This window comes from Camelus dromedarius, chromosome 15 (assembly GCF_036321535.1).
Source record: "Camelus dromedarius isolate mCamDro1 chromosome 15, mCamDro1.pat, whole genome shotgun sequence".
NCBI classification, from domain to species: domain Eukaryota; kingdom Metazoa; phylum Chordata; class Mammalia; order Artiodactyla; family Camelidae; genus Camelus; species Camelus dromedarius.
The window spans coordinates 50,966,073-50,985,194 of record NC_087450.1 but is presented as its reverse complement, the minus strand read 5'-3'; positions in this window follow the sequence as shown (position 1 = coordinate 50,985,194).

Sequence of the window (19,122 nt, the reverse complement as noted above, 5' to 3'; positions counted from 1 at the left end):
CATGCCGGGCGAGAGTGCAAATCCCAGAGCCAGACTAGCTTCAGACCCCAGCTCCTTTTCATACAAGATCATATAACACGAGGCAAATCGCTCAACCTGTGGAGCCTCAGATGTCTCACCTCTGAAATAGGGCTGAAAATACTACCCACCTCCTGCATTGCCTGTGAAGACTGAATGAGAAAACCCATGCCAAGTACTTAGTACAGTACTTGGAACACAGTAAGTTCTCCATCGATGTTGTTAGGCGGGAGGGTGACAGAGGCAGAAATGCGTTAGACCGGGCGTCTGTCTCTGAATCCTGGCATCTCGTGAGGGTGACAGGCAAGTGCAGGCAGCACGTGGGCAGAAGGCAAAGCTCAGAGAGGACAGCAGACAGGCAGGCAGGGGGCAGGGGCGGACTCCTCTGCATGAAGGCTCTGGGATGGCTTCAGGAGGCAGGGGGTGGGATTTGAACAGGACCTTACAGGTGTGACACCTGCTGAGGGACCGTTGAGGTTGTTGGGATGACGTTGTGCAGACCAGGTTCAGGTCAGTCCCACAGCTTGTCCACTGAGCCACCCCAGCCCCCAGCCCTTTTCCTCATCATCTGCCTCCAGAGCCCCAGCCCAGCCACCAGCCCTGGTGCCAAAACAACGCTGGGCTCTCCTCACCATTGATTCCATTTCCTCCATCTCGTAAATGCTCTTCCTGCGGCCCCTCTGCAAAGCGTTGAAGCCCCTCATATAAGCCTGGTGTTCTCACAGGGCTTTTCTGAGGGCCGTGGGCAAGACTCTTAGATCAGCTAGTTAAGACGGTGTCAGCGAGGCTCACTATTAACATGTTTTTTTCTGATTAAAAGGGCTAGGCCATGTTTTGGAGCCAACTTCTTCCCTACAGGGACTCCAAGGGGCCTGACTGCCATCCAGGAAGGAGAGGAGAGATATTCCAATCAGCTCTATTGACGCGAGGCCTGAGTGGCGCTGGCTCAGCCCCAGGGGCCTGGCTGCAATGTGACAGGCTCCTGGGCACTTCACTTGGAAGCCCGTCAGCCTTCCTTCCATAAAATCAGTCATCGGCTCAAAAACTTAAGCTCAGTGTCTCTTGAGGTGTCCTGTGCAAGGCACTGTGGGAAATATTAGTTGAGTCCCCCCCCCCTCCAAGAGCTGGAAGCCTATGAGCAGAGGGCCCCAGGTAAGTATAGTTATTTGAATGTTGTAAGTGCCATAAGATGGGAAAGGAACGTTCTGGGTTCACCCGCCACGGGCCAGATGCTGTGCTAATAGTTCTTATTTAAATTATCTCATGAACCCATACACATGAGGTAGGTGTTTGTGTCCTCATTGTACAGATGAGGAAACTGAGAATCAGAGAGGTTAAGAAAGTCACCTGAGGTCACACAGCAAGCTTCAAATCCAGGGCTGCATGACTCTTCCTAATACCCTGGTGGCCTCTCTGTAATGTCTGTGTAAAACCAGGAATGGGGAAGGGAGACACACGGGGCTGAGACGAGCAGAAAAGGCTTTTCAAAAGGGGTGAGACTTGTTCTGGACAAAGGCGTAAGCTGGATGGTAATAGGTGGAGGTGAGGGATGGTGGAGGAGAAATGGGAGGAAATGTAACAGCATTAACAGAGATGAGGGGGCTGAAAAGCACCCAGAGTGGGAGGGGGCCCCTGGGGCTGCAGGAGGCTCCCCACCTAGTAGATGAGGTTGGAAGCGCTCCAGGGGGCTGAACGGGAGGGTCTGCCTGATTTGGCTACTTGTCTTTTGGACGCATCGGGGGAGCCATTGAAGCCTTCTGAGCAGAACCACGTGATGGAAGTAGCCCCTCAGGAAAATCACCTTGGCTGGGCTGTGCTGGCTGGGCTGGTGAGCAAAGACTAAGGGAGAAATGTTACTTAAGGAGATGGTTACAATCAGCCCCAAGCAACAGCAGATTTGTTAAAGACATTTCAAAGTTATGAACAGACAACATTTTTAATGGTTTGGTGTTTTGTTTAATCTAAATGACATTTTGTTAAGACAGGATGTTCCAAACGTCAGGAAAAACAATCCACGTTAACCTACAACTGTGAAATTATCACACGAGCAACACAACATCTTACTTCTGCCTCGACTGCAATAAAATGCAGTTCTTGGTTCAAGAAATCAGGGCAAGGAGTGACTTCTGAACCAGCCTTCCACTTAGCAATGCGGTTTTCTGCTGAGAAATTCACAGTCTCTCTTCACTGGATCTATTTTAATAACATAATGAGGGCCCCGCAACCCTGTCCTCCAACCTTCCCTGAGAATGCACCCCTAAGTGCCTCAAGATGTCCAAGGCACATCAAAGGAAAGGAGAATTATTCTTTGGATATACCGTACAATACAAATCCTGACATCCCAGTGCTGGAAACAAAAAGCCAGGACAGCTCCCGCAGTGCCCATAAAAATTATGGACTCAGAAGATTAACTGGCTCTGATGCTACACTGCTTTAGCCAACCGTAACCTGGCATTTTACATTGAAGAAAGAAAGCGGGGGGAAAAAGACGCCTTTATTAATACTTCTTGCCAAATTTCCCCTGAGTCCTCAGGAGGGACCCCCTTTGGCCTTCCTCTGCTCGGGCCCTGTGCTAAAAGCTGCCGCCTCCTCTTTAAAGGAAGGCCAACCTGAGGTGCCTGAGAAAGGTTCCCAAGGAAAACGAGGAACCTGTTTCCTGCTGAAACATTTAACTCTATGTTACTTCCATGCTACACTCCAGGCTCACAGCTTCTCAGAGCACGTGCCCTGAGTTCATCTGGTCCCCGCAATGTCCCTGTGAGGCAGGGGAAAAAAAGACAGGACAGAGATTGTTTCCCAGCCACGGCATCTGAGTTGCGGAATTGCCACCATTGAGGTGTTGATAGAAAGAGCTAGAAGGGTTGTATTCCTTGGCCTGAGCTGGAAGGAGGACAGGCAGCTCCGGCCTTGGCCGTGAGCTGGCTCTAACTGTCCCAGTCAGAGATGGAGCCTGAGGGGTCAGAGAAAAGACGAACCCTCTGCTGTCCCTGCCGCTGCTGACAAAGCTTGGCCAGCTCCAGGCGCTCAGTTCCTCCCTCCGAGCTGAGATTCCAGCAGCTTAGACAACATAACTGGCCTCACCCCATCAGCAAGTCCTTTTAAGTAGCCACTGTGCACCAAGTTCCCAAGAACCTACACTATGGACAAAAGGATGTTTCCAAGTCAAAGGGAAGAATAATTTCCTTCAAAAGAATATATACTTTTAAAAAAAAGACAGTCAGTGAGCCAAGTCATACAGAATCTCCTTTTTCTCAGATGCCTAAATTCTAAAGTGCTGCCTTGAGACCCCAAGCCTTTCCACCTGCTATGCGTGTGCACACACACACCCCTACACCTGAATGCCTGCCCCTTTCAGTGGCACCCAACACAACAATGGCCCCACCTCTTATATTGCGGTTGCAGGTGCTGCTGGAAGGAAGGCAGGGAAAAATCCATAGTTGCCTTGAACCCAGCAGCCTCCTGCTGGCACTGTCTCTCAAGTGCCTCCTTTCAACCCCACTCCTTTCCCCGCTCTGTCTCTTGCTCCACACCTCAGGCATCCCCAACGCTTTCCCCTGGGAGTTACACATGGAGCTTTACTCCATTCCCACAGCCCCAGCTGCCTTCTTTAGTTGGCCCACTCCGAGCTCAAGGGGAGAGACCATCTTGTCCACCTTTATAACTCTAATGAGAGGAAGACACAAGAAGATGCTCTATAAACACTCGCTGAATAAATGGATGCGTGGGTAGGTGGGTGGGTGAGCAGGTGAGTGGATAGGTGGATGGATGAATGGGCAGATGAATCCATCAACCAATCCATAGGCAGATGCACGAAAGCCTGAATTAATCCCCACGGCAGCATCAGAACCCTGATGGTCACAAATTTAATCTCTCTAGGGCTCATTCATTGCCATACATCCTGCCCGAATCAAAAGGCCTTCCTCAGAAGGCCACAGCTACCTCCGTACTTTGCCATGACAGCAACTCCAGGAGGCAAACAGCTAGTGTGGCCTCTGTCACACCAACCCGGCACAGGTCTGGCTGTGCTCTTAGAAGCAAATGCGATCTCTCTGGGGGCTGCAGTCTCCTCAGGGACCATCTTCTGAGACTTGGAACCTCTCCCACCTCCTTTGCATCAGGATCCTGAACTCAGTTTCTCAAGGAGGCCAGTGCTCACCTCAACTGTGGGCACCAAACAGGGGTCTTTAACTGGGCCTGCCCCTAACCGAGCCCACCCTTGCCCCCAGCACTTCTAAGAATAAGATAATTTTATTTTGGAGGCAGTGTATTTTTCCCAACTCTGGGATGGAAATTTTCTTATAAAAGCAGCCTATGAAACAGAACTGCCTTCAAGAGGGGACCTATGACCCCAACGAGGGATGTGAACCTAGAAGACAACCCTCACAATTCTCTTCTAGGGGACGGCAAACCTATCCCGCCTGCCGGCTCAACCTGAATCTCCCTGAACTTCCCCAAATCACTGGAGTGATGCTAGTAATGCCAAAGACAAGATTCGTCGTCTGAGCCTCTCCAATTCCAGGAGTCACAAAACTAAAGACCAGCAGTGTCATGATGCCCTCACAATATTTGTATCTCCCTATCTGTGCTCCCATTGTACAGACAGGGAAACGGAGACCCGGAAAGTACCAAGTCCCCTGCCTTCCAGCCCAGGCTCTCTGCCGCTGGCTGGCGGCTGAGGCTAGACCTGGTTCACAGCACGGGGATCACCAATGGTCAGAGGCTGGGGCTAGGAGGCTGAGAATTTTCGGAAGGCCACCATTACCAGCACGGGCTTCCTGCTGAGGCCACTGAGTGGAGGAAATAATAATGGAGATTGAGAGGCATTCGGCATTTGACCTTCCGCAACCCCACCGTTTTTCAGTAGAACCTGATAGGGATCAGTCACATCTGCTCTCAATAGCAAATGTAAAAAATGACCTGCAGCTTTAAGGTCTGAAAAACATAAACTTGCGTTAAAAGACTGACAAAAAAAATTCATGCACTCCATAGCATGATGTCATTCGAGTGCACACACGTTGCAATAACAATCGTCCATCAGGGCTGGGCCCTGGACCTGAGCTCTCCCCTCCTGGGAATCATAAGCTGCCCCAGTCCCCCTGCGTGTCAGCCGTCCAGCTGGTCACAGAGCAGGCCTGTGTAATCAGGGCTGGGCTGCTAGGCTGGGTAGGCCCTGAGCTACAGCGGGTATCAACTTACCTCGCTCCCCACTTCAAACGTTCACGTGAGCTGCCGGAAGGCTGATGGCAAGCACATTCTGGAAAGCCCAGAACAAGCTCAGCTCTGCCAGGGACCTGGGGAACAGCCTGAGCTGGCCAGCAGTCAGTGGGGCAGGGAGCTCCTTGTCAGCCACGTGGGCGAGGCCCTCCAGGCCCCTGCTCTGTGTGCAGGAGCCAACCAGAATGCTCCTCGGGCTGCCCTGAGGTGCCACTGCCCCGGGGAGGCACAGCAATGCGGCCTTCATCCCTACACACTCCCACCCCCTCCCCCCCACACCTCCATCACCTCACTCTCCCATCTGGGCTGTCTGGAGCTCTGGGCTGTCAGGAGCTCCGGACTGATGGAAACTCGGGAAAAGAAACTTAGGGGACACCAGATAGCCCACTAGATTAGTCTCAGGGATCTTCACTCCAAAAGTGTTAAAGATACTATTCTGAGCTCGGCTTGGTGCCTGGGGCCCAGGAAATTGTCCAGGCTCTTGGCCTTCAGGAGTTCACAGCCCAGATAGAGAGGCAAGACTCACCCAGACTACACATATACAGGGCTTAAGTGGGACCTCCTAGGACCAATGGAGGGAGGATGGAGATCGACAAAGGAAAGAAAATTTGCAAAATCCAGACCCCACCGTACCCTATGACGAGATCGATTTTCTGAGCTAGACGACAGTTCACTGCTTGCCTCAATTCAAAATCATAACCTACAGGGGCCAATGGCTGTTACGTTCTCCTCTGTGTCCCTCGAGATGGAGACAAAGGGAACCAGCCTTCATTGAGCCTCTACTGTGTGTCACATACCAGGATGGGCACCTGTCACTCGTCTCCTCCTTTACTGCTCTCAACAACCCAGGCAGCAAGGTGGGACATGGAAGGCTAATGAGGCAGCTTTGTGGGCTACACTGGTTTCTGCTCCACCTGGAACAGCTCACTGGTGCTTCCCCAAAGGAGCAAAGCTTGGCCAGACCCTAATCAATAGGAGAGCAAATTCTGCTCTACCCACTGTTCCAGCCAGTGGAGTGTGGTGGCACAACTGGCTGGGCTCAAAACAATGTGTCAGCCTGAGAGTTCCTCTACCAAGTGGAACTTCAGCAGCCTGGTGGTTCCCATGCCTGTGGAATATGGTTTGATCTGTCACTTCATCAAATACAGGGATGCTAAGACGATTTGAAATGTAGCCTCTGTCCTCAAACGACTCCTAAGTTATTAGAAGGAGAGAAACCTGTAAACAGACAACTGTCCTGGTGTATGAGTGCCAGAGAGACATCTATGCAGAGGATGCTGCAGACACAAAGGGCAGGGTGATGAGTCTGACCCAGAAGCGACAGAAACTTTCATGGTGGGGTGGCCCTTGAACTGTCCATAAGCTCCTCTGAGGTGCTAAGTGCCTGGGACCATCAGGGCTGAACGAGGCATGGTCTCTGCCCTCTCAAGCCCCACTCTCACTGAAGAACACTCCCTCAACAGGGAAGAATAAAAGGTTAGCTGGAGAATACAAATGGAAGATATTGCTGGAGACCAAAGCAGGGAGAGGCCAGAGGGTTGATATATAATAAGATATGACTGCAGAATTGAATTATACTGGGCAGAGGGAGCCAGGGAGAACTTTCTAGAAAAGGTGACCAGCTCAGATCTCCATGAGTGAGGGCTGAATGATAAAAAAGGCTGAGAGAGAGAGGACACTCTGCAGAACACGCCAACAGAGCCCACACTGAACGTCAACGCCCCGTGGGTGATTCCAGCTGGCTTCCTGAAGCCAGGTCGTTTAACCAAGCTCTGTTCTCAGGCCCAGGCCCCAGTTACCTTGCCGCCACCTCAGGGCTCACCCTCCTGTCCTGAGCCCTCCCCAGTGGCAAGTAGCCTCCGGCAATGGACAGGAGCTGAACTCTGCCCAGGCCCTCAGGAGAGCCTAGGGGCCATGGAGACTTCCCCAAATTTGGATTAAGAAAACAGCTATTCTCTGCCTCCTCCACAGGACACATAGCTTCTCTCTAAGTCAGCAGGAGCCCATCACTAAGGCTATGAGAAAATAAACAAAGGGAATCTAATTTCAAGGGACATGCAGGCTCCAAGAAGGACAGCGTGCTCAGATGGGTCCTCTTTCTCCAGGTCACGCTGACTTGTGGGAATCTCACAGCTATGGTGCCAGCAGATTCAGGAGCACTTGCTGACAATGATAAAGTGACAGAGTCACACTTGGGCCTCCCTGGGGACACTCCAGCATTAGGGGCTCCAGGATGTGTCCACAAAAACCCAAAAGAGAACCCAGAGGACTCGAGCCTTGAGTTGATCCAAGAGCTCAAGCCTGCAAATGCTGTCCCCTGCCTCTCCTAGACCTGAGCTCCCCCTTCTCGGCCCCGTCAGAGTCGACTGACACCTGAATACCAACTGCCCTGCTGGTAGGACATCTGTGCTCTTCTTGGACAAACCAGCTTCCCTCTCCTAATTGCTAGCAGGGTCTACATTGTAGGAGGGACCCCTCGATGTTCTAGCAGGACCAGACCAAAGCTGGGCCTCAAACAAGGTTGTACAGCATGTGCATCAGGAACAAAGCATGGACCCCAGGGTGTGGGAGCTGAATGGGTTCTTAAAAGGAAAACAAGAATACAGGAAGCATCAAAGCCACTAGAAAAGCTGAAGTTAATTAAACTGAGAAATGTATTTAGCGGAGCTGTTGGCTGGACTTAGAATAATGCGTCGCCCTGAGCATGTCCTTACTGAAGCAGGATTTCAGCAACTCGGGGGCTCTGTGGCATGAGGAGTACGGTTTGGGCTGTCGGTTCATGAACTACAGGGATGCCAAGGCCGCTAAAACACAGCTCCTGTCCTCAAACAGCTCATGAGTTATTAGAGGGAGGGAAGAAAGAGGCTCTGATGGCTTAACAATTTTAAGTCAACAGAGGGAGATTAGCAAGAGTTGATGCCTCATTACCCTGACCCCACAGAGGCCCCACAAATGGCAGCAGCATCAAGGAGCACTGCAAGAGCCCCAGCACGCAGAGGGAAGAAGGGCTGGTGCTGAGAGGATGGGAGGCGGCAAACGGAGAGGGCGCAGGTCCAGAACCAGGCCATGTGAGTTGTGCTCCTGGTTCTGCCAGTGATCTGGGGACATGCGATGAGTCTCCTCCCCCTTACGGGCCTGGTGCCCACATCTGTATAATGGGTAGGCTTGGCCTGGCTGACTGCTCAGTGCTGATCTATAGGTCTACAGCTTAGATAAGAAGGGTGTTGACAAATCTGCCAGCAGGTTGGAAGAACTGTCCATGCCCAGCCCACTGAAGTGCCCGAATTATACTATCAAGCTTGGCGAAAGCTTGAATCTGTTAGTTACTCCCAAGTCCAGAGATTGCAGAGACAGATATGCAGATTAGAGACGGAGACAGAAACTTCAACATAGATACAGAGTCAGATAGAGAAATAAAGATTTTGCTCTAGAGATAAAGATAGATTTAGATACAGATTCTTATTTAGATATAGATTAGATTTAGACGTAGGTATAGGTACAGATATAGATGTGTGTATACGGACATATATACACACAGACACACGTATGTGGGTGTGCATCTGTACCCCACTAAGTACCCTTCTCATAGCTGAGGACAGTACTACTGATTTTATTGGAGTTCATTTTCTGTATTTATCACACCAAAATCCTCTCCATTCTTCAAAGCCCATCTCAATGACTTCCTCCAAAGAGCCTTCCTTGACCCACAGGAGAGACTCTCTCTTGTGTAAAGTCCTTCAAGTTGCCATTGGAGCCAGCTGTGACCATAGGATAACAACTAATTAATTAATGATTGCCTCTGGAAATGCTCCCCAAGGTAGAAATCACTGTATCCCTGTAGAGGCTGCCAAAGACAGCTGTCCTTGGTGAAGGAGCCGGTGACCAGCCAGCTTCCTACAGCAGAAGAGGCATCCCAGCAAATGCTCATGTGCGGGACTCCTCCATCACAAAGTGAACTTTGACCAACACCTCAGACCATACACCAAAATTAAGTCAAGACACTTTCACAAACCTAAATGTAAAAGCTAAAACTATTAAAAAAAGAAAGAAAGAAAGAAAGAAAGAAAGAAAGAAAGAAAGAAAGAAAGAAAGAAAGAAAGAAAGAAAGAAAGAAAGAAAGAAAGAAAGAAAGAAAGAAAGAAAGAAAGAAAGAAAGAAAGAAAGAAAGAAAGAAAGAAAGAAAGAAAGAAAGAAAGAAAGAAAGAAAACCTAAGAATGTATTTAGAACTGGGAGGGAGGCAAATTTTTCCTAGATGGGGTACAAAAAGCACTAAAGCACAGAAAAAGTAATAAAGCAGACTTCTGCTCATTAAAAGGCATAAAAAATACAGAGACCAGCCACAGGAAAATATCCACAATACATATATCCAACAAAGAACTGGAATCCAGACTACATTTTAAAATTCCTGTAAATCAATTTTCAAAAGACAACCTAAAAATAAGAAAAGACTTAGATGCTTAAAAAAAAAAAAGAAATCCACATGACCAATAAACATATAAAGGATATTCAACACATAAAAGTGATCAGGAAAATGCAAATTAAAACTACAGTAAGTTACAACTGCACACCCAGCAGAATGTCTAAAATCAGCTAGACTGTCAATACCAAATTTTGGAAAGGATGCAGAACACCTGGATCACTCATACTTTGCTGGTGGAAGTGTACAATGGTACAACCTCTTTGGAAAACTGGCAATTTCTTATAAAGTTAAACATACACGTACCTGATTTTCTAGCAATTTCACTCCTACGGAATCACTCAAAAAAAAAATGAAAACATATGTCCACAAAATATATGACTATATGTGAATACTCCCAGAAGAATTATTCATAAAGACTTTTTAAAACAAACCCAAAGGTTGTTTCCTTCAAAAGGAAAAAAGAGAAACAAATTTGAGGTAGAGTCATAGAATGGACTAGTACACAATCATAAAAAGAAGTGGACCACGGATACACACAGCAATATGAATGAATCTCAAAAATACTACACTCAGCTAACGGAGCCAGGAAAAAAAGTTTAGGTTGTTTGACCCAATTTTTCTATGAATTCTAAGAACAGGCAGGATGAATCTATGAAGACAGTATTCAGAACTGTGGTGTTTTCTGCGGGGCAGGAGGGCATAAAGGAAAGACGCACAGAAAACTCGCTCAGGTGATGAAAATGTTTTGTGTCTTGATGGGGGTGTTGGTTACATGGGCACAGACACTTGCTAAAACTCACTGTACACCTAAGTTTTGTATATTTTATAGTATGTAATTGTATCTCAATTTTTTTAAAAAAAGGAATTCATTTACTTAATGACTACTTATAAAATGTCTTCTGTGTATCCGAATTTGGGCAATGGGCTGGGGATGTGGCCGTAAGTAGGATGTGTCTCCTCTCTCAAGAATGAATGCATGGAAAAAGCACTCCTTTGATATTTCTCGTGCGCTTAGCTTCCCAGTGACTGAAGCCATTTCTAGGCTTTGTCAGTCACACTTTGCACACACATACACATAACACACACACACACACAGAAGCAGGGGCTCTCCCCTGCCGCCCTAGGTCTCTGATGTGTTGTGGCAGTGCATAAATGTTTGGGTCTCAAGGAACCCACCAGAATGGTATTACCTTCCCAAAGTAGCCTGGACAAGAAGCTTCCAGAATCAGTCTTCCAGGTCAGAAGAAGCCCAGAGTCCTCAAGCAAGCAGCCCTCGTACTCCTGCCTTCCCTCCCAGGGAAGGCACCAGCTCTTCTCCTGGGGCCTTGTCTACAAGCCCAGAGGCCTCGGAAGGGGAGGGGGAGGAGCCCTTGACCTGCTGGCTCCCAGCTCCCCCACCTACCCCTCCAGGGAGAAAGAAATCCAAACAAAAGCCTATTCTCACAGGCAGCCCTTCCAAGAAAAACCAAGTTCTAGAGATGCCGGGTCTGGTGTGAAAAAGGAAAAAATGCAGAATTCTGAAAGACAAGGTCCAAAAGACGTTTCTCCCGCTGAGTGTGCTATGAAAAGAAAGGGGACGAGAAGGTGGACTAGAAGGAACCCCAAGGCACTCACAGCCAATGAGAGGGTTGACCTCCAGCCATCACTAGTTCCTGGAAAAGGTCTGATTTTCAGTGACCCAGGAGGTGCCCCGTTACTTTCAAAATGTTCGACACTACACTTACTTCTGAGCTTTGCTTCCTCATCTGTGAAACAGGAATAACAGCCCCACCCGGCCCGCTTCACAAAGGTGATGCGGGGCTTCACAGGAAATGTGAGGAGCCGGAAGGTACTCTGCAGACTCCGAGATGCTCTACGCCCCAGCCATGATCAGCGTGCAACCCCCCCACCCCCATCTCACGGTCTTAGATATCTGTGTTTTATAAAAAGAAGAAGAGCCTTGGTTGCATTTCTGGCTTCAAAACACTCTGACTACGTAGGTTGGGAAACTGACCCAATTTCTCTGAGCCAGCTTCCACGTCTGGAGAATGGGAATGTTAATGTCTCCCTTGAAGTTTGCAGCAAAGATTGGAAAGATGTTGATGAAGCTTTTAGGAGAATACCCAGTACAGAGTCAGCATTCAATAACCGGAAGTTCAATAACCTCTTACTGTGGAAAGAGGTTCACCAGTCCTGCCTACTTAAGCCTTTAGAGGAGCAAAGTGGCAGAATTCTCAAACTGGCCAGAAAAAAAAGAAAAAACATACACATAGGCTCAGATTTTTCTGGAAGAGTTCATTAGGCATCCTGTGAATGTTAAGAGCAACTGCCGTATACTGAGCCCCTCCTCTGGGCCAGACACTGCGCCCAGAGCCGCAGCCCGCACGATGGCATGCATGGAAACCACGGGAGGCGGGGGTGTCATCCCCGGCATGCAGAGCAGGGCGCTGGAACTCAGCAAGCTTACGGACCTTGCTCGGGTTCACACAGAGTGGCAGAGGCAACACACACAGGCAGGACCATCTGATGACAGGAGCAGCACACACATGCAGGACTGTCTGAGCCTAAAGCCTCCACTCCAGGGCTGCAGTGTGCTGGCATTCTGACCACATCGTGACCCTAAAATCAGCTTAGAAACCGCAGCCAACCACAGGGGACACTGCATCCCAGAAGCTGGGCTGAATCTGGGGGACCCTCACTCAGCAACCTGCATCCCCCACATTCTCCATCAACCTCTGGGAAGAATGTCATTTTTTTTCCACCTTCTGACTGCAGGGGATGTCAGTGAGGGCACAGCCAACCAAAGGCAGCCAAGGTCCATCCACATACTACTGGATGGGCCAACAGGGACCTAGGAATATTCCACAATGCCTGGGGTACTTGTCGAGCCTGGTGGGACTGGTATCGGGGGGATAGACAGGTGGTGTGGGGCAGCAGGGAGGAGAGGTGCTGCATTAAGAGCCAAATAAGCCCAGAAGTCAGCCTTTGAAATTGCAGCTCAGAACAGCATCCAAGGGCACAGGCTGGCACAATTGTGTCTCCTGGGCAAGAGTCACAGTGGGAAAGGGGAGAAAACCAGAGAAGGAAACAGTGAGCTGTCAAGCAAAAGGCATGACCCCCCCCCCTTTCCTGGCAAAGTGAGGCCATCAGGAGAAGAGACCCCAAGAATCCAGAAGCATCTCTGCTTTGCATCCATCTCAGCTACTTTCCAGAACACACATGGCTGAGGAAGCCCAGTCTTTCCATTTAATGAGTCAGCCAACACTAGCTGAGCATCTCCGTGTGCAAGACGCTGAGGCAGGTGCAGGGATGAAGCCACAGCCAGAAGACAGCTGTCACCTCCTGGAGGTCACCGTCTGGCAGGGGAGGGGAGCACTAGGGACACAGTGACTATACTGCAGGGAGCAAGGGGCCACGGCAGGTGCTGTGGGACCACAGAGCTGGGTCCGGGCCAGCCTCGGGGAAAGGGGCCGGTGGCCGGAGGGGGCAACGGCTGCACAGAAAGTGAATGCAAGGGAGGGTTTCCAAGCAGAGGAAACACTGTGAGTCCAAACAGTGTGCAAAAGAATAGCACCTAGGTTCAGGAAACTTCCAGGAGTCCCGTAGGTTGGAGCACAGAAAGCGAAGGGCAAACTACATAGCGTGACATCACTGGACACATGTGCAGGGTCACCGAGGTTGCACTGCGAAGGCAAGATTCTCCTCTCGGAGCAGTGGGAGGGCGTGGAGGCAGAGGCGCAGCGTGGTCAGGGTCACACTTGAGAACTGCCCTGCCCAATGTGGTAGCCACTCACCGCACATGACTTTACATTAATTAAAATTAAATTAAATTTAATGCACAGTATGGTGACAATAGTTAATAATACTGTATTACACGTTTGAAAGTGCTAAGAAGGTAGATTTTAAAAGTCCCCATCACAAGAAAAAAAAAATTTTAACTATACAAAGTGATGGATGTTAACCAGACATTGTGGTGATCATTTTGCAATACGTACAAACATGGAATCCTTGTGTTGTGCACCTAAAACTAATATAATGTTATATGTCAATTATATCTCAATAAAAGCTTTTAATTTAAAAATATTAATTTAATGTAGGTTTGTGCTGGGGGCCTGAGGCTATGGGTTGGAGGGAACAGGGTTATGGGGTTGTGGAATTGTGTGCGGGGACCATGGACAAAGGCTGTCCAGGGACTATCCATGGTGTTGGAAGAGCCTCCCTCCTTCCCCAAGGGTGGAAACTATGTCTTTGGTTTGCTAGCCTGGGTAAACCCATAGGAGGCGCTCTTGCTGGAAGCAGCCGGGGATAGGGGACAGAAGGACGTGGGGACAGCGAGCGCAGTCAGCAGCAGGAACCCGCTTGTTGTGTGGAAGCCACCGGGCACGGGCAGGGCGACCTGGCAGGCGGCTCAGAGGGGAGGCCCCGGCTCGTCCCCACCTTGTCCCCAGGACACGGGAGGGGGGCACAAGAATGTTGTTCTCCAAAGCCACTGGGACACTTCCTGTCAGTCCACGTAATTGAGTATTACAGTATTTAAATTACAAATTGAAGATTATTTTTACAGGTGTCATTTTAAATATAACACGAAATTTCTTGACATTACATCAGCCTCACCACACAAACAGCTGCTCTGGGCCTGCCTGCATGTGTGAGGCACATGGCTGACACTGGCAGTGAGGGGAGAGTGTGTGTGTGTGCGTGTGTGTGTGACTGATTGGGTTTGTGAAATGTGGGAGGGTCCACGTAACTGGGGGTCAGCATGGGGGAGAGGGCGTGACTAGGCGTGTATCTGTGTGTGGTAAGGAACGTGTATATGGATGTGTAGTTTGCTCATTGTGAGTGTGAGTGACGATGAACATGTGGGTCTATGTGTATCCATGTGAATGAAGATTGGGGTGTGTGCGTGTGTGTGTGTGTGTGTGTGTGTGTGTGTGTCTGTCTGTCTGTCTGTCTGTCTGTGAAATAGAGAGCACACTGCAGGATGCTCAGGCCCGGGGTGCTAAACCCAAGCCCACCGAGCTGTCTCCCTCTAGAGCTGCCATGAATTCTGGGCAGTGGACAAGCTCCACTCCCAGGGCAGAGGGGCTGCCGAGGTGGCCCACGGCAGTGCTGCAGTGCCCTCCAGTGGACACTGTCCCTGGCCCAATCCCCAGCCAGACCCACGAGCTGACTGTGTCCTTCCTGTGCCCAGAGACCCCACGCCCCAGCTCCTCACAGCCCACCCACATCAAGCGGGGCCAGAAGAGCCCGCTCTGAGCCTCGCTCAGCCCCCAGAGGCAAAGACTTAGGACAGCTTTCATCCACCTGGGGCTCTCAGCCTTCCCGCCCACTGGGCCAGGCTCAGCCCCAGCATACTCCTGTCATTTCCACCCTGGTGATGCCCCCACCTCAAGGACAGGCTCCAAGTTACCTCTTCCAACAAGTGTCCCTTGAGTCCCCAAGCTGGAGAAGCCCCCTTCCCCAAGGCCTTTCCTCAAGGCACTACTGTCTCTCCCGACACTGGGCATAGCACGGGCAGGAAGACAAGGAGATGCTTTACAAAGGAGAAGCTGTTCATTGGCTCTTTCCAGTAAGACACGGCAGGGGTCTTTGGAGAGAGACAGAGAGACAGAATGAGAAGACCCAGGGCCGATTTTCGCTGGACACTCGTCTGCAGAGCAGGGCACTGTGCTCGAGCCATGAGTGCACAACTCAAATCTAGCAACTGCTCTAGGAGGTTATTTTCAGAGTGTAAAAGAAGTAGATCTCGGGGAAGGACTTAAACCTCAGAAAAGAAAAACTCCCTGGACTTCCACATTACACTGTTATTCGTGGCACCAGCAAGTGCCCGCAGGTCATCTGGCCACTGGTGACGTGCACACGAAGCACTGTCCAGCCAGCCGCTCGGGCACTGCCCAGCCTCAGCCGGGTCTCCCAGGCTGTCACTGTAATGCCCTGAGGGATGGAAAAGCAGGGGCATCCAATCACAGGGAGCAGGAGAACCATGGGACCACCACCCATGCCTGGACTGCCCTCTCAGAATCGCTGGAAACATTTGTATAGGTGGTCCTCAACTTACAACGTTTCGACTTAATGATTTTTCCAGGCAGCCATGTGATCAAGAGGGTAAACAAACCAATCCACCTACAACCCTTCTGTACCCAGACAACCATTCTGTTTTTCACTCTCAGCACAGTATTCAGTAAATAACTTGGATGAGCTATTCAACACTTCATTTTAAAATCAGCTTTGTGTTAGGTGATTTTGCCCAGCTGTAGGAAAATGTACGTGTTCTGAGCACATTTAAGGTAGGCTAGGCTAAGGTATGATGTTCAGTGGGTTAGGTGTATTAAATGCATCTTCGACTTGTGATACTTTGAACTGATGATGGGTTTACCGGGACGTAACCTCATCATAAGTCAAGGAAGGTCTGTACCAATACTGAGCTGGGTACCCTGTGGGCTCACTCCCAGCAGCTTACTGGGCCAGGTCTAAAAGTTTAGTCCACCCAGAGGCCCAGACTTCTCCCTGCCCTGCCCCCTTCTCCCAGGCTCATCTGGCATTGCTCTGCTCCAACATCAACATCCTGGGCTCACTTTCGGGAAAAAAGGGAAACCAGAAGCATCTGTGCAAGATGGAACAGAAAAGGGGACAGGGCGAAGGAGCCAGTTGTCTTGACAACACGCCAAATCCACAACATGGGACTGAATATGCAAACCAAAGGGCTCCAAGGAGGGTTTCTCTTGGCTGTGTCCAGAGTGGGTGTGGATGCTCAGCCCCGAGCCAGGTGACCAGCTTCTCCCCTGCAGGCCTGAGAGGTCCCTTTCCAGGCAGCAGGCCTGGGCCCCTCCACTTCCAGTCCGCAGCTCAGAGCCAGGCACTCCCACGGCGCACACTCCCTGGTTCTCTCCTCCCTTCCCGTTAGAGCTGCAGGATGTCAGAGCTGAGGGCGGCAGGTCCAGGGTGGGGGAGCAGAGACTCAGAGCGCCCCATTGCACAAAAAGAGGCAAGAATATGCATGAAAATAGCCCCAAACACACAGCAATCCGGTGGCTACCACCTGCTTGGACTTTCAGCCCCCACTACTTTCCAGGTGGCCTCTTCCAAGTCTAAGCCATTTCTGTCTGAAGTCTTTACTGCCTCTCTGTGTTGCTATCTCTTGTCTCCCTCCAAGTGTCTGTCATGGGAAGTGCAAGAGAATCTTTCCATGCTGCAAATACATCAGATGATATCGGGGTTTTAACCTTGGCCTCCTTGCAAAGCTCTGATTCCTCACCTGCCACTTTTCAAGGTGCACCTCACTGCTTTGAGGAGCCAAGGCTTTCAAACAGGTGTAAAAGTGGCTTACGGTCTCACACTAATGGTGATGACTGTAAAAAAGGAGGATGGAGCCACAGAGGATGGCAGTGTGCACTTACTGTCTAAGACAGAAATCAATATCGTCATCATCACCATCATCATCGTCTCTAATGATAATTGATTCTCATGTATGTCAAGCCGTGTACTAAGCACTTTACACAGATTATCTCATTTAAGTTTTACAGCAAACCAACAAGGAGGATCCGACTGTTTTCCCACTGGGCAGATGAGAGGGCAGACAGCACGGCCTTGCCTGCTCTCCATTCCAACTTCTCCACGCCCACAAGTGCCTGACCCACATTTTTCAAACTGTGTTCAAGCAACTCACTAGCAGGCTTACAAAATAAATATTGTAGGTCACAGGAAGCATTTTAAAATGAAAGAATAGAGTGAAATGTTCCAAGTGCATCCTACATAGTAGGGTAAGCACTGTCCCATGATGCTTTTGTTTCAATTTATAGGCACTGATATATACATATATATACACACATATATATATATACATATATATATACACACACAGGATGCGATGGTCTATGATTTTACATATATTTCTAAAGAAGCTGTTGTGCTATACTCTCCACCCAGCACCTGAGTTTTCCATCCAGTGCTCCCCACTCTGCACACTCTGGGTGTCTCCTCACACCTCCCGTGGTTCCCTACTGCCCTGGTTTGCTGAGGAGCAGCCACTAAGCTCCACGGACACTGTCATGGGAGCAGGCTAACTGGTGGGCTGCTGGGGTGGAGTCCTAAGAATGCCTTCACCATCTGCCTCCTGCTTCAGTGTGGTGCTTCCATCTGCCCTGCAGGACTGATGCTTCCCAAAAGAGGCTTAAAGGCTTCTTCCTCTCTGAGTGGTCAGGTTAGTGCCTTTGGCTACAGAATTGGCACAGGTGCACTGCAGGTGGGCGTCCTCATTAAACTATTTTCTGCATCTTGATCCTGTAAGGACAGCTCTAGGGGAACTTTCAAATAAGCACTTCATTTGCAGTGGCCTCTCCAGATTGGGAAGTATGGTCCTAGTTTCATCAGCAGAGGTGGAGGGAAGCCTGGTCCCCTCTGAGTCTTCTCTGCCAGCCAGCTGCAGCTGGACCAGCACACACAGAAGTGCAGAAGTCAGGGGAAGGGGTCTGTCCATGCCCTCTCCTCTCCTCGCAGCTCCTAACTTGTTACACATCAGCATATCACAGTCTGTCCTGGCCATGGACAAGCCCCAAAGCAGTAACGTGAGCTTCCATTCTAGGCTGCTCCTCCTGGTCTAAAAGGTGCTCTATGAGAAAAGATTCACTGACGGTGACATTCCAGGTGGAGTGGATGGCATTGGATGGAAGTCACTCCATACCAAGGCCCAAATACTTCACTTCCAGGAGACCCCATCCCTTTCCTCTATGAAGCTCTGGGCCCAGCTTTCCCCGATCAGCCTCCCACAACACCCAAGCCAAGTAAGAGAAGACTCCAAATATCCCCTAGGAACCAGGCAGAGGAGGCAGGGAGACACACTTGGGTCTTAGACTAGCAATTCACTTGCCATTCACCCAGGGCTTCAGGACCCCAAGGGGGACATTTGTCAATGACAAACTGGAAATGCTGAGGATCAGCACAGAAGGTCAGAGTTAGGATCATCAAAATTCAGAAGAGAAAGATACATGTGGGCAGAAGTATAGAATTCCTAGAAAGAGTGACTGGAGTAAGGACTTAGAAAATCATAGATGAAGGGACCATACAGAAGACAAGGGCAGAAATGGGTTTTGCAAGCAGGGAAGATGGCATGAACAAAGAGGAGGGAGATGAAAAGTAGAGGGCATGTTTGGGGGGAAATGGGTAGATTAGCCAAGCTAGAGAAGTCTATTAACTGGGGAGGAGCAATGCGCGGAGAGCAGCGTCTCCAGCTGACCTGAAGAGGGTCTGCAAGCAGTGAAGCAGAGTATAACATTGAGATCCTGCCCCATTCGCTACAGCTGTCCCTCAAATCCATAAATCAGTCCCCAACCCTCTCTAATATTCAAAAAAAACTCAATAAGTATCCACTCTGCTCAGTACTGTGCTGAGTGTTAGATTTCAGCAATGACTCAGACACCACCCCTATACTCAAGGGCCTAGTAAAGCAGACAAGCAAGTACAAATTCCATTTCAACAGAACACAACCAGAGCC